The 12,230-nt window shown below is 43.2% G+C and overlaps 1 protein-coding gene across 1 annotated transcript in view; it reads left to right on the forward strand.

Moving 5' to 3' along the window:
• The first annotated feature begins 1,293 nt into the window (after positions 1 to 1,293).
• The window catches only part of vsnl1 (visinin like 1), a 128,024-nt gene continuing 117,087 nt past the window's right edge, over positions 1,294 to 12,230 (forward strand). The window contains exon 1 of the mRNA XM_003215414.3: positions 1,294 to 1,565. The gene's annotated coding sequence lies outside the window, so the exon portion shown is untranslated. The remainder of the gene's footprint in view (positions 1,566 to 12,230) is intronic.

Here is a 12,230-nt window from a genome sequence, read left to right on the forward strand (position 1 = left end):
CCGTGTGCGTAGGTTTTCTGTAAACTGTGTGGCCCAATTGTTGATTGGGTTTACTGATGACTAGAACATCTAGAAATACCAGTTTTCCTTTGTTTTCTTTTTCCATGGTGAATGGGATGTTTGGGTGGATGCTGTTGAGGTGGTCCAGGAACTTGTTGAGTCCTTCTTCCCCATGGTTCCAAATGGTGAAGGTGTCATCAACATAGGTAAAGGTTTTCCCCTGACATTAAGTCTAGTTGTGTCCGACTCTAGGGGTTGGTGCTCATCTGCATTTTGAAGCCGAAGTTCCACCATCCACATATCTCAACCATATAGTGGGGTTTTTGTTGCTGATTCCAGGGCTTGTTTTTCAAAGTCTTCAACATAGAAATTTGCTATGTTGAGTGATTCATGTCTGGAATTCCTGTTTTCTGAGTGGTGAATCAACCAGGGCCAGCTGACACCTCCCAACAAAGGCTTCCCCCAGGCAGTAAGCAGCTAGACCTTGAAACTGCAAGGCTATTCAGAGCTAATCAAGTGGCTAATTGCAACATTCACACTTGCCTCCAACAGACAAGAGTTTTTTTCTCCCACCCTGAACTTTCCACACACACACACATATATATATATACAGTAGAGTCTGGCTTATCCAACGTAAACGGGCCGGCAGAATGCTGGATAAGCGAATATGTTGGATAATAAGTAGAGATTAAGGAAAAGCCTATTAAACATTAAATTAGGTTATGATTTTACAAATTAAGCACCAAAACATCATGTTATACAACAAATTTGACAGAAAAGGTAGTTCAATACACAGTAATGCTATGTAGTAATTATTGTATTTACTAATTTAGCACCAAAATATCATGATATATTGAAAACATTGACTACAAAAATGCGTTGGATAATCCACAACGTTGGATAAGTGAGACTCTACTGTACTTCACAGACCTAATTTCCAATATGCCCCACAACCTCTGAGGAGCCTGCCATAGATGCAGGCAAAACGTCAGGAGAGAATGCTTCTGGAACATGGCCATACAGCCCGGAAAAACTCACAGCAAGCCAGTGATTCCGGCCCTGAAAGCCTTCGACAGCACATCTATCCTTGCCTCTAAGCTCCAACGAAGGGCAGCTTTCTGCCAGAGTGCGGGCAGCAAGAGAGACTTCACGGGGCCGGGCTGCGCTTGCGTCTTCAAGGCGAGGCGCATGCTCAGTGCGTCCCGAGCCGCGGCGGCTTTGACGGGCGGCAGAACGCCTTTTTGCCCATTGAGCGCCGGCAGGGTTTTTTTTTTTTTTTTTTGCTGGGGAGCGCGAGCGAGCGAGCAAGCGAGCGCGAGCTAGAGCGCGAGCGCCTGCGCACGGCGGCGCCATCCTGCCGAAGGGGAGCCTTGAATTTCCTCGGGATTCCGGCGCTGCAGTGCAGAGCCCAGCCGAGCCAAAGGCAGGGACGCCGCCGCTGCCTCTTTCGCTCCAGCCACCCCAAAGGGATATTTATTTCATTTGTCCTGCTTACTCTTGAAATCCGCAGCGCAGAGTTTCAGCCTTTGCTTGAAGGGGGACAGGCGAAAAGCAACACCAAAACTGTAAGTTTTCGATGGGATTTTTCCCCCCAATCCAAACCAACCTCTAGAAAAAACAGACACGTGTATTTGTGTACGTGCGAGTGCATGCAAAGAATAAAAGAAAGGAGGAAATATTCCTTGTGGGTTTGTTTTGAACCTATAAACAGATAGCTCTCTGGGTTGGTGTGAGTTTTCCGGGCTGTATGCCCATGTTCCAGAAGCATTTTCTCCTGATGTTTCGCCCGCACCAATGGTAGGCATCCTCAGAGGTTGTGAGGTCTGTTGGAAGCTAGGCAAGTGGGCTTTATATATCCGTGGAAAGTCAATCAGGACCAGTTAACACCTCCCAACAAAATATTCCCCCAGGCGGGAAGCAGCCATGCTTTGAAGCTGCAAGGCTATTCAGTGCTAATCAAGCTAGCAAATTGCTACATTAAAATTGCCTCAGGCAGAGAAGAGTTCTTTCTCCCACCCTGGACCTTCCACTGATATATAAACCCCACTTGCCTAGTTTCCAACAGACCTCACAACCTCTGAGGATGCCTGCCATAAATGCGGGCAAGACGTCAGGAGAGAATGCTTCTGGAACATGGTCATGCAGCCCGGAAAACTCACAGCAACCCAGTGAAAGCCTTCGACAACAGACAACTCTCTCTCTCTGTTTTGGGATCTGGCAAAGTTGCTCTTCCTGAGTCACCTGGGTGTCCAATTGGGTGTCAAACCTGTTTGGCTTGGTGGGCAGATGGAGGCTCTTTCTCTCCCCCTCCCCCCTCCCTCCTCCTCCTTCATTTGGATGCCTTGGGATGGTGGGGCTGGGGTGCCATATGGGCTTCTTCTTAGGAGATTAAGGCAAGATGCTTTAGGAGGATAGATCACGGCTTCTTCTTTCCTCCTCCTTTTCCACCCAAACAAAAACCATCCACATAAAAGGACAGTATTCTTGCCCTTTCCTGTGCAGACTTTATTATGAGGACGATGATTATTATTATTGAAATCTTTTATCTCGAAATCTGCCAACTTGAACGAGTTCGCCATTGCTATTTCTCTTTTCTGGGCACTTACTATTTTTATTATGAGATGTTTTTCCCAAATTATCCTCAACAGCTTCAGTATCAATGTGTTGTTGAATTCTTTCATGTCCGGAATCACTTGGTTGCTGTGAGTTTTCCAGGCTGTATGGCCATGTTCCAGAGGCATATATTTATATCATATATGCCTATATCTATGGCAGGCATCCACAGAGGTTATGACGTCTGTTGGAAACTAGGCATCTGTGGAAGGCCCAGGGTGGGAAGGTCCAGGGTCTGCTTGAGGCAAGTGAATGTAGTAATTGGCCAGCTTGATTAGCATTGAATGGCCTTTCAGTTTCAAAGCCTGGCTGCTGGGGAAATTCTTTGTTGGGAGGTGCTAACTGGCCCTGATTGTTTCATGTCTGAAATTCCCCTGTCTTCTGAGTGGTGTTGAAACACAACCTACAACCTATCTACAGACCCACTAAGAAAATTCAACAAATGCTCTGCTCAGCAAAGGACAGGAGGGATCCTCTCACCTCTGCAGGAGTCTATCGTATACCCTGCAGCTGTGGACAAGTCTACACAGGGAACACCAAACGCAGTGTCCTAACACGAATCAAGGAACATGAAAGGCACTGCAGACTCACTCAACCAGAGAAGTCAGTCAAAGCAGAGCACTGGATGAACCAACCTGGCCGCAGCATATTATTGGAGAACACATAAATGCTGGCCGACTCCCACAACCCCCATGTCAGACTACACAGAGAGGCCATTAAAGTCCACAAGAATGGAGGAAACCATGAAAATGAACAAACTCTGGCTACCACTATTTAAAAAACTCTAAAATCAGGACAGTAAATAAAGAACAACACTCTGAAAATAGGGGAATTCCAGACAGGAAACAATCAGGGCCAGCTAACACCTCCCAACAAAGGACTTCTCCAGGCAGGAATCAGCCAGGCTTTGAAACTGCAAGGCTTTTTAATGCTAATCAAGGTGATTAATTGCAAAATTCACACTTGCCTCCAACAGACAAGAGTTCTTTCTCCCACCCTGGACCTTCCACAGATATATAAACCCCAAATACTTAGTTTCCAACAGACGTCATAATCTCTGAGGATGGACGCCACAGATGTGGGTGAAACATCACAACACCCCAGCTTCAATATCCATTATTATTATTATTATTATTATTATTGTGGGAGTTCGTTTGAGATCATCATAGTTGTTGCTCCTTTTGGTGCAGACTTACTACTGTTATTATTTGGTGATATATTTATCCACAAAGAATTGAAACTGGATGCATCCACACTGTGGAAATGATGCACTTTGAGACGGCTTTTACTGCCTTGGTGCAGTGCTCTGGAGTTCTAGGATTTGTATTTGGTAATTTGTAGTTTCTCTTTGGCAGAGAAGGCGAAAAAGCTCTCCCCCCCCCCCCCCCCCCCCCCCCACTTTCTCAGGTCCCATCCACGCAACTGAATAAAATCCCACATTTTCTGCTTTGAACTGGAATATATGGCAGTGTGGACTCAGACAACCCAGTTCAATGTTGTGGGATTTTTTGCCTTGGTATTCTGGGTTATAGGGCTGTGTGGAAGGGCCCTCACTGCCCCTTTTTACCTTTATAGGTGCATCTATACAGTGGAATTAATGGAGTTTGATCCCGCTTTATTTTCTATGACTCACTGTTATGAAATCCAGGGAGTTGCCTTTGACACGGTCTATATTTATAGCTTGCTCTGCCAAACGAACGCCTCGTCAAAGTATCAATCCCACGATTCCATCGCACAGAGCCGTGCCAATCAAAAGTGGTGTCAAACTGCGCTAATTCTGCCTTGTGGGTGCACCCGGAAGGACACGGATCTCTCTCTCTGTATTGATCTCCATAATTTGTTGTCATTTCTCCATCTTCTGGGATGACATTTGAAAAGAAAGGTCATTTTATTATGTGCGTGTTTTTTTCTTTTCCAAATTGAAGAGCGCCTTTTGTCGTAGCGTCCTCCGCAAGGTCACGCAAACCATTAAGATCACTCTGAAATAAGGAGGGAGAAAAAAATACCTCTCTCCCCCCCCCCTTTTTTTTTTTCTTCTTCCCCTGTTTGAGAAGAAGACTTCAGTGCGGACGACGCGCGCCTGATCCGCATCGGAGAATCAAAACAAGGGAGCAGGTTGAGGCAGAGCGCGTCCCTCGCTCAGGCGGGGAGCGGGGCGTTCTACTCTGCGACGCCTTAGCCAATCACGACGCGAGGGGGCGTCGGCCCCAGCCAATCACGACGCAGGGCAGATCAACCTCGCAGCCTCGCCTGCTCAGTGCTGCAGTGTTACACCTGACCGGGACTGCAGTCCTGGGCGCCTGGAAATCACATAAAAATAAAAAATAAGTGAGTCTTGTTTATAGGACATGCCGCCCTATGTTGCGTAGATTGAGAGATGTCCCAAGGCTTCTTTCAGTGGGGCAGAATTAAAAGAGACCCCTTGAAAGAGATTTTGGCTCCCTCTCTTGGGCCCCTTCCACACAGCTGAATAAAATCCCACATTATCTGCTTTGAACTGGAATATATGGCAGTGTGGATAACCCAGTTCAAAGCATATATTGTGGGATTTTCTGCCCTGATATTCTGGGTTATATGGCTGTGTAGTAAGGCCCTTAGTGAAACATTAAATCACTTATGTGGCTCAGCACCAAAAAGTAGGAATGACCAGACATGTATATAAATAGGAGTATATGTGCTTTATTGTGGAGGTATTGGAAGGAAGGTTGGGGAAAATAGGTGCCATTTTGGGAAAGCCACCTGCTTCCTAGGGGTGCGTCTACACTGTAGAATTAACATAGTTTCATACCACTTGAACTGCCATGGCTCAGTGCTATGGGATCATGAGAGTCATAGTTCTACAAGTTCCTGTATATGCCCTCTGGGATCCTTCTACACTGCATCTACACTGCAGAATCAACACAGTTTGACAACACTTACTCTGCCATGGCTCAATGCTATGGTATATCGATAGTGAGGCACCAACACATCAAGAATATTGATAGTGCCTCGTCATAGGTATTCCATAGCATTGAGCCGTGGCTGTTAAAGTGGTGTGAAACTGTGTTAATTCTGCAGTGTAGATGCAGCGTGGGATGTAGGATTGCAGAGGGCATCTAAAGGATGCAGGATATTGATCTGGGTGATGGATTCAAGGTGTTGAGCTGTCCTTGGTCTGTACTCTCTCTTCGCCCTTCTTCTATCTACCTGTATTTCTATCAGAAACAAACCCAAACAACAGTTGCTTACTCTGAATTTTCCAGGCTGTGTGGCCATGTTCCAAAAGCATTCTCTCCTGCCATTTTTCCCGCACCTATGGCAGAAATCCTCAGAGGTTGGGAGGTATATTGGAAATGAGTCAAGTGGGGTTTATATATCTTGAATGTTCAGGGTGGGAGAAAGAACTCTCATCTGTTGTAGGCAGGTGTGAACATTGCACTTGGCCACCTTGGTTGGCATTGAATAGCCTTTCAGCTGCAAAGCTTGGCTGCTTAGTGCCCAGGGGAATCCTTTGTTGGGAGATGTTAGCTGATTGATGTATGTCCGGAATTCCAGCCATGAAAGCCTTCAACAACACACAAAACAACAATCACACAAAAACCCCACATTTTCCCATGCATCCTTTCCCAGAGAGTTGGTTCCACTCTTTCCTCAGACTCCAAAGCCCTCTTTTCCTCCTTATATGCAGAGATGTTTTTATTTTGAAAACATCTATCAAATGCACCCAAGTTTTATGCTGTGCTTTTTATTTCCAATCCTCCTCCTCTATGTCTTTCTTACATACATAGATTTCTTAATATAGGTATGATAGTGCTCTGTTGAGGCTTTCTTATCTGAATGGATCAAAATGATGTCTCTCTCCTTTTTGCTAAGGCAAGCTTTTCTTTGGAAATGCTTGCCCTTTGGTGGACCCTTTCTGATCCCTTGGTGCTTTTTTATATTGTGATATTGCAGATGGACATAAAAAGACTCCCTATTCCAGAATATTTTTTGTTATTAATTCCTGACACACAGATACGTCCTCTGTCTTTTTTGGGAGTGCAGGAGAAAGTCCTAAAGATCACAGCACCATATTTCTGTGCACTAAAAGGTAGACAGTATTTTAAAAACCCCTCTAAAATCAGGACAGTAAATAAAGAACAATACTCAGAAGATGGGAATTCCAGATGTGAAACAATCAGGGCTAGCTAACACCTCCCAACAAAAGATTTCGCCAGGCAGGAAACAGCCAGGTTTTGAAGCTGCAAGGCCATTCAATGCTAATCAAGGTGATTAATTGCAACATTCACACATGTCTCCAACATAAAAGATTTCTTTCTTCCACTCTGGACTTTCTGCATATATCTACATAGTTTTCTAACAGACCTCACAACCTCTGAGGATGCCTGCCATAGATGTGGGCGAAACGTCAGGAGGGAATGCTTCTAGAACATGGCCATACAGCCTGGAAAACTCACAGCAACCCAGTGGTTATGGCCATGAAAGCCTCCGACAACAAAAAGATAGACAGTGTGGTACCCTGTGTGTGACTGCAACTCCCAAACAACAGAGCCCATGGTCAAAGGGCTAGAGAAGCCACAATGTGAGAGAGGTTTTAGGGTGGCATAAATGAAGCCCTTGGTCCCCTGTGTCCTCCAGCACCAGGGACTACACACCAAACGAACAGAACAAGGAACAGAAGATAGCAAGAAAAGCACAGCAGCTAAACTTATGTAACTGCGCTAAGGAGGCTGAGGCAGGAGGCATCAGACCTGGAGTTAAAAAGGGACAGGAGCGGGAGAAGTCTCAAGAGAGAGAGAGAGAGAATCAGGTTGTGAAGGAGCTGCTGGACATAAGTGTTACTTAAGTTTTTGTTGGTGAACTTCCAGGGAAAGTTAACTTGGTTACATTCACCTTTTCGATGAAATCATTGCCAAAGCTGCTGTGAACAGTGGATGACCACAATACAGTGCTATTTCCCGTACATTTGACCCCGCTGACCTTGCTTTTTAACTGTTGGTTTTGCTTTTTTCTCAAAAGCATGACCATCCAACTAGCAGAACCATATTTGGAAGCTCTCTGCACCGGACTGTAAATGGATGGGAGGCATTTCATTGATAGGTATCCATGTCTTTCCCTTAGAGAGGGATGGAAGAATAGAAAGTAGATTTTTGGAGCACCAGATTTTGCAGGTTGGGGTGCAGATGTACGCTATGAGTGTATATACAGGCCCTTCCACACAGTCATCTAACACAGAATATCAAACCAGAACATCCCATAATATCTGCTTTGAACTGGGTTATGTGAGTCCACACTGCATATATCCCACTTCAGAGCAGATAAAATCGGATTTTATTCAGCCGTGTGGAAGGGGCCTACTTTGCAGTGTGATAATCCAAGTTAAATACCTCCTAGGTTTATATTGTCTAAGCTTTAACTTTTGTAGAGATGGGTTGCATCTGCACTGTAGAATGAATGCAGGTTGACTCCACTTCCAACTGCCATGTCTCATTTCTGAGGAGTCCTGGGAGTTATAGTTCATTAAGACAGAGAGGGCAAGAGACCTTGCAAAAAACAAACAAACCATGATACACAGCCTCTGAGGATGCCTGCCATAGATGTGGGCGAAACGTCAGGAGAGAATACTTCTGGAACATGGCCACACAGCCCGAAAGACATACAACAGCCCTGTGATCCCGGCCATGAAAGCCTTCGACAACACATTAAACCATGATACCATTACATTGAGCCTGAGCAGTTCAAGTGGTGTCAAGTTCCATCTATTTTACAGTATAGTTGCACCCCATCTGTATAAAAAAGTTCAAGTCTAGAATATGTAAGACTAGGAAGTATATAATATGGATCGTCTTGCTTTTCAACCAACACTCATCTGTGTGGTATATTGTTATTTCTCATCATCTGTATCCCTGCAGAGAAGAGCAGGCATCTCTCTTATTTTGGAATCAAAAGTTCCCTCTTTTGGCCATTGCAGCAGCAGCAAAGGGCTGTGTGCTTTTTGCAGCCACTGCGGAGCACACCAGGCTCTCCTTGCATCTGGTGGTTGCTGCTACTGCTGCACTCAGGGACTGACTCCCTCTGCAGTGTGTGTGTGTAAATAAAAAAAATCAAAAAGATAAGTCCACTTTGTGATTGCACAGTTTGCTGCACACATGCATACCCCTTTTATCCCCATTAACATGCCCTCCAGTCTTGTCGCATTAAGGAGGCATCAAGGATTTCCCTTGTTACAAATGCAGATGTAATGGAAGAGCTGCAAATATTGAAATCGTCCTTCCTCTCAACGGAATTAGGGATGGGCAGAAAAAAACTGCCTGGTTTTTCTTTTTAGTTTGATAAACATTTTCCATGAGGCTAATTAGGAAAAACAGTTGGCGAACCATAGAGGTCCTTTCAGGCGAGGTGTTTGGATAATGGCATTTTTCTTGATGAATTCGTTTGGCAAAGCAGTTAACATTTCATTCTGCTGTATTCTTCAGATGGGAGGGGAGGCAATCCTTCTCCAAATCCAAGGATCTTCAAGAGATTCCAGTGACAGTTCTTTATACAAAGGGATTAGTTGTGAAAATACCATTGGTGTGTTAGGACTGCATTGTGTTAGGAAGTCTTAATCAAGAAGTCGAGATGCTTTTTACCACTGTAAAAACTACATACTTTGCTGCTGTTCCTAACTCAGGGTTGCATAATGATATTTACCACTTCAGCATGAGCCTATTTGGTTTGACAGAGTGTTTCTAAACAACAAAATTAACTTCATAGTATTGATTCAACTGGAGTGGACAAAAAGGCATTAGCAAAGAAACTATTTGTTAGTTATTGCAGTGCAGTAAGATCCCAATGAATTCCTTCACATCCAATAATAGCCATAAAATATGTGTGATTTGGAAGAGAGAGAGAGAGAAATAACACTTCTTTTCCATCTGCAACCCTAAGTACAGCCATCCAGAAGTTAGTCCCATTGAATTCAATGGGACTTATTCCTAACGAAACGATTTGTGTTGATCAGCCAATTGGCCTTATCAAAACACACAATATAAACACAACGTACAGTATACAGAGGGATTTACTTCTAGATGAATAACTATAGAATGTCAGTCTTGTCTATTTTCGCATAAGCCTATTTACTGCTAATAAATGGGGCAATAGAAAAAGAATATGACTTTAGGAAGCCATTAAGTTTGGTGTTTTGGCTGGCAGACCTTTTACTGTTCATGTGTGGATATATTGGTGTGATATATAAGCTCTTAAATATATGCTTTTTGTGCTTTTTAAAAACGTGTTGTGCGTTGCAGTACTTGGGAAGGATTTTTGTTATAACATACTGCCTAATTGAAAAAAATGTCAGAACATTTGAGTAATTCAGTGAGATTTTGCTTAAAAAGTTATGGGGAAGTTTCCATGATACATGAATTGAGATCAACATTTTTCTAGCTGTTCAGCTAGTTTTATGTGTCGTCATATTGCATAACCTCATTTCTGCTGTTGTAAATGTCAGAGATGCCTGTCAACATAAACCTGCAGGAGAATAATATGCGACATGATTATCACCAATGCTGATATACACACATACATACATACATACATGCCTATATATAAAAACATTTATGAGTTCCACATTTGAAATGGTCTTGTCAGACTCCATGAAGCTATTCTTACAATCTCCTACTCAGTGCTTTAAGGTGACATAGCTTTACCATTGTATTTCGCCGACCTGATTTTCCTCTGTCCTCCGATTGTTTTCTGCTGCTTGAATAGTTTTGGACAGCTTTCAATGGGTGTGCTTTGTATTTTGTTCTCAGCCCACTTCCCACCTACCCTGCCAGTCTTGATGATGATGAAAAATGGGGATTGTGTGCAATGCTGAAATGTAGAGTCGCTTTCATTTTTATTATGTCATATAACTCACCGCTGCCCTCTTCATACTGGCTGAACATCTAACGTTCCCGTACAGCAGGAGCTCAGTTCTGTGTCAGGTTAGGTTTTATTGTTTATTCATCCTTGGCTAACTCTTCCTGATCAAATCTGCCCAAAAAAACCTTGGGGTAGGTTCACCTTGGAGTTGTTATAAGTTGGAAATTACTTGGGATGCATCTGCACTGTAGAATTAATGCAGTTTGGTACTACTTTGACAGCCATGGCTCAATGCTTTTAGAAACTTTTTATCCTTCTCTGTCAAAGATTGCTGGTGCCTCTCCAAACTACAACTCACAGGATTGAATAGCATTGAGCCTTGGCAATTTTAAAGTGCTGTCAAACTGCATTAATCCCACAGTGTAGATGCACCCCTTCTTCATCTTTCTGTTTCCCAGAACCCATTCTTCTTCACCTTCCTTTCCCTGTTTTTCAGCCCTATTTTTCTACCTTCCTCCAGCAGCGGTTCCTTTGATTTTCTAGCCCATTATCTTCCTTATCTTGTTCCTCATATGTTTCCTTCACATTCTGCCTCCAGGCTACATTTAATCATTTATTGAGAACTTCAATCTATGAGGAGTTTAAAAGTTTGTGAATATTTCGGGACAGCACCACAGTGTTTTTTTAAATAATGGTTTTAGTAATGCTGTGCATCAACCCACACACTGAAGGATGGATTAGGCCAACAATGCAGTATTTAATTGGGAATTAATATATCAAACATTATGCATATGATCAAGGTAGATGCTAAGACAAGTAAATAGCTATTAGGCATTTTATGAGTGATTATATAAGACACGATGTGCTGGATATTGCCAATTGTTGTGCTTGTGTGTATGTGTTTTAGTGATCATTTTAATCTGGTTTTAATGTTTTTGATTGTTTAATTTTATTTTAACTTTTGTAACTTGTAGCATTGTAACAACTTTTTTAATTGTTAGAAGCTGCTTTGAGTTCTGAGTTAAGGTAAAAGTTTTCCCTTGACATTGTCTAGTTATGTCTGACTCTGTGGGGTGGTGCTCATCTCCATTTCTAAGCCAAAGAGCCAGTGTTGTCCATAGACACCTCCAAGATCATGTGGCTGGCATGACTTCATGGAGCGCCGTTACCTTCCCGCTGGAGCAGTACCTATTGATCTACTCATATTTGCATGTTTTTGAACTGCTAGGTTGGCAGAAGCTGAGGCTAACAGCGAGAGCTCACCTCGTTCCCCGAATTTGAACTGCCGACCTTTTGGTCAGCAAGTTCTGTAGCTCAGCGGTTTAACCCACTGTGCTACCGGGGGTCCTGGTGTACCCATAGTATAGAAATATTGTAATTTGACACTACTTTAACTGCCATGACTCAATGCTATGGAATCATGGGACTTTTAGTTTGATGAAGCACCACCAACATTATTGGACAGAGAAGGCTACTGTCCTTGTAAAACTACAGCTATCATGATTCCCTAGCATTAACCCACGGCAGTTAAAGTGGTGTTAGACTGCATTAATTCTGCAGTGTAGATGCACCTAAGAAACTGTATAGTGAACCAGGACAAATCCAAGACTAAACATTTTCCCACAAGTTTTCTATGTGTAGGATGATACATTTTCAATGACTTATTCAAAATTGAAGGTTCTTTCCTTTTCCTTCAGTTGCAATGTCAAATGGTGCAATCTAAGAAAAGCTTTACTAATTGATTTTTTCTCTATAAAATGTGACATCAAAAGACATCAGTCTGCAGAAGT

Source organism: Anolis carolinensis, chromosome 1, assembly GCF_035594765.1.
Source record: "Anolis carolinensis isolate JA03-04 chromosome 1, rAnoCar3.1.pri, whole genome shotgun sequence".
Taxonomy (NCBI): domain Eukaryota; kingdom Metazoa; phylum Chordata; class Lepidosauria; order Squamata; family Dactyloidae; genus Anolis; species Anolis carolinensis.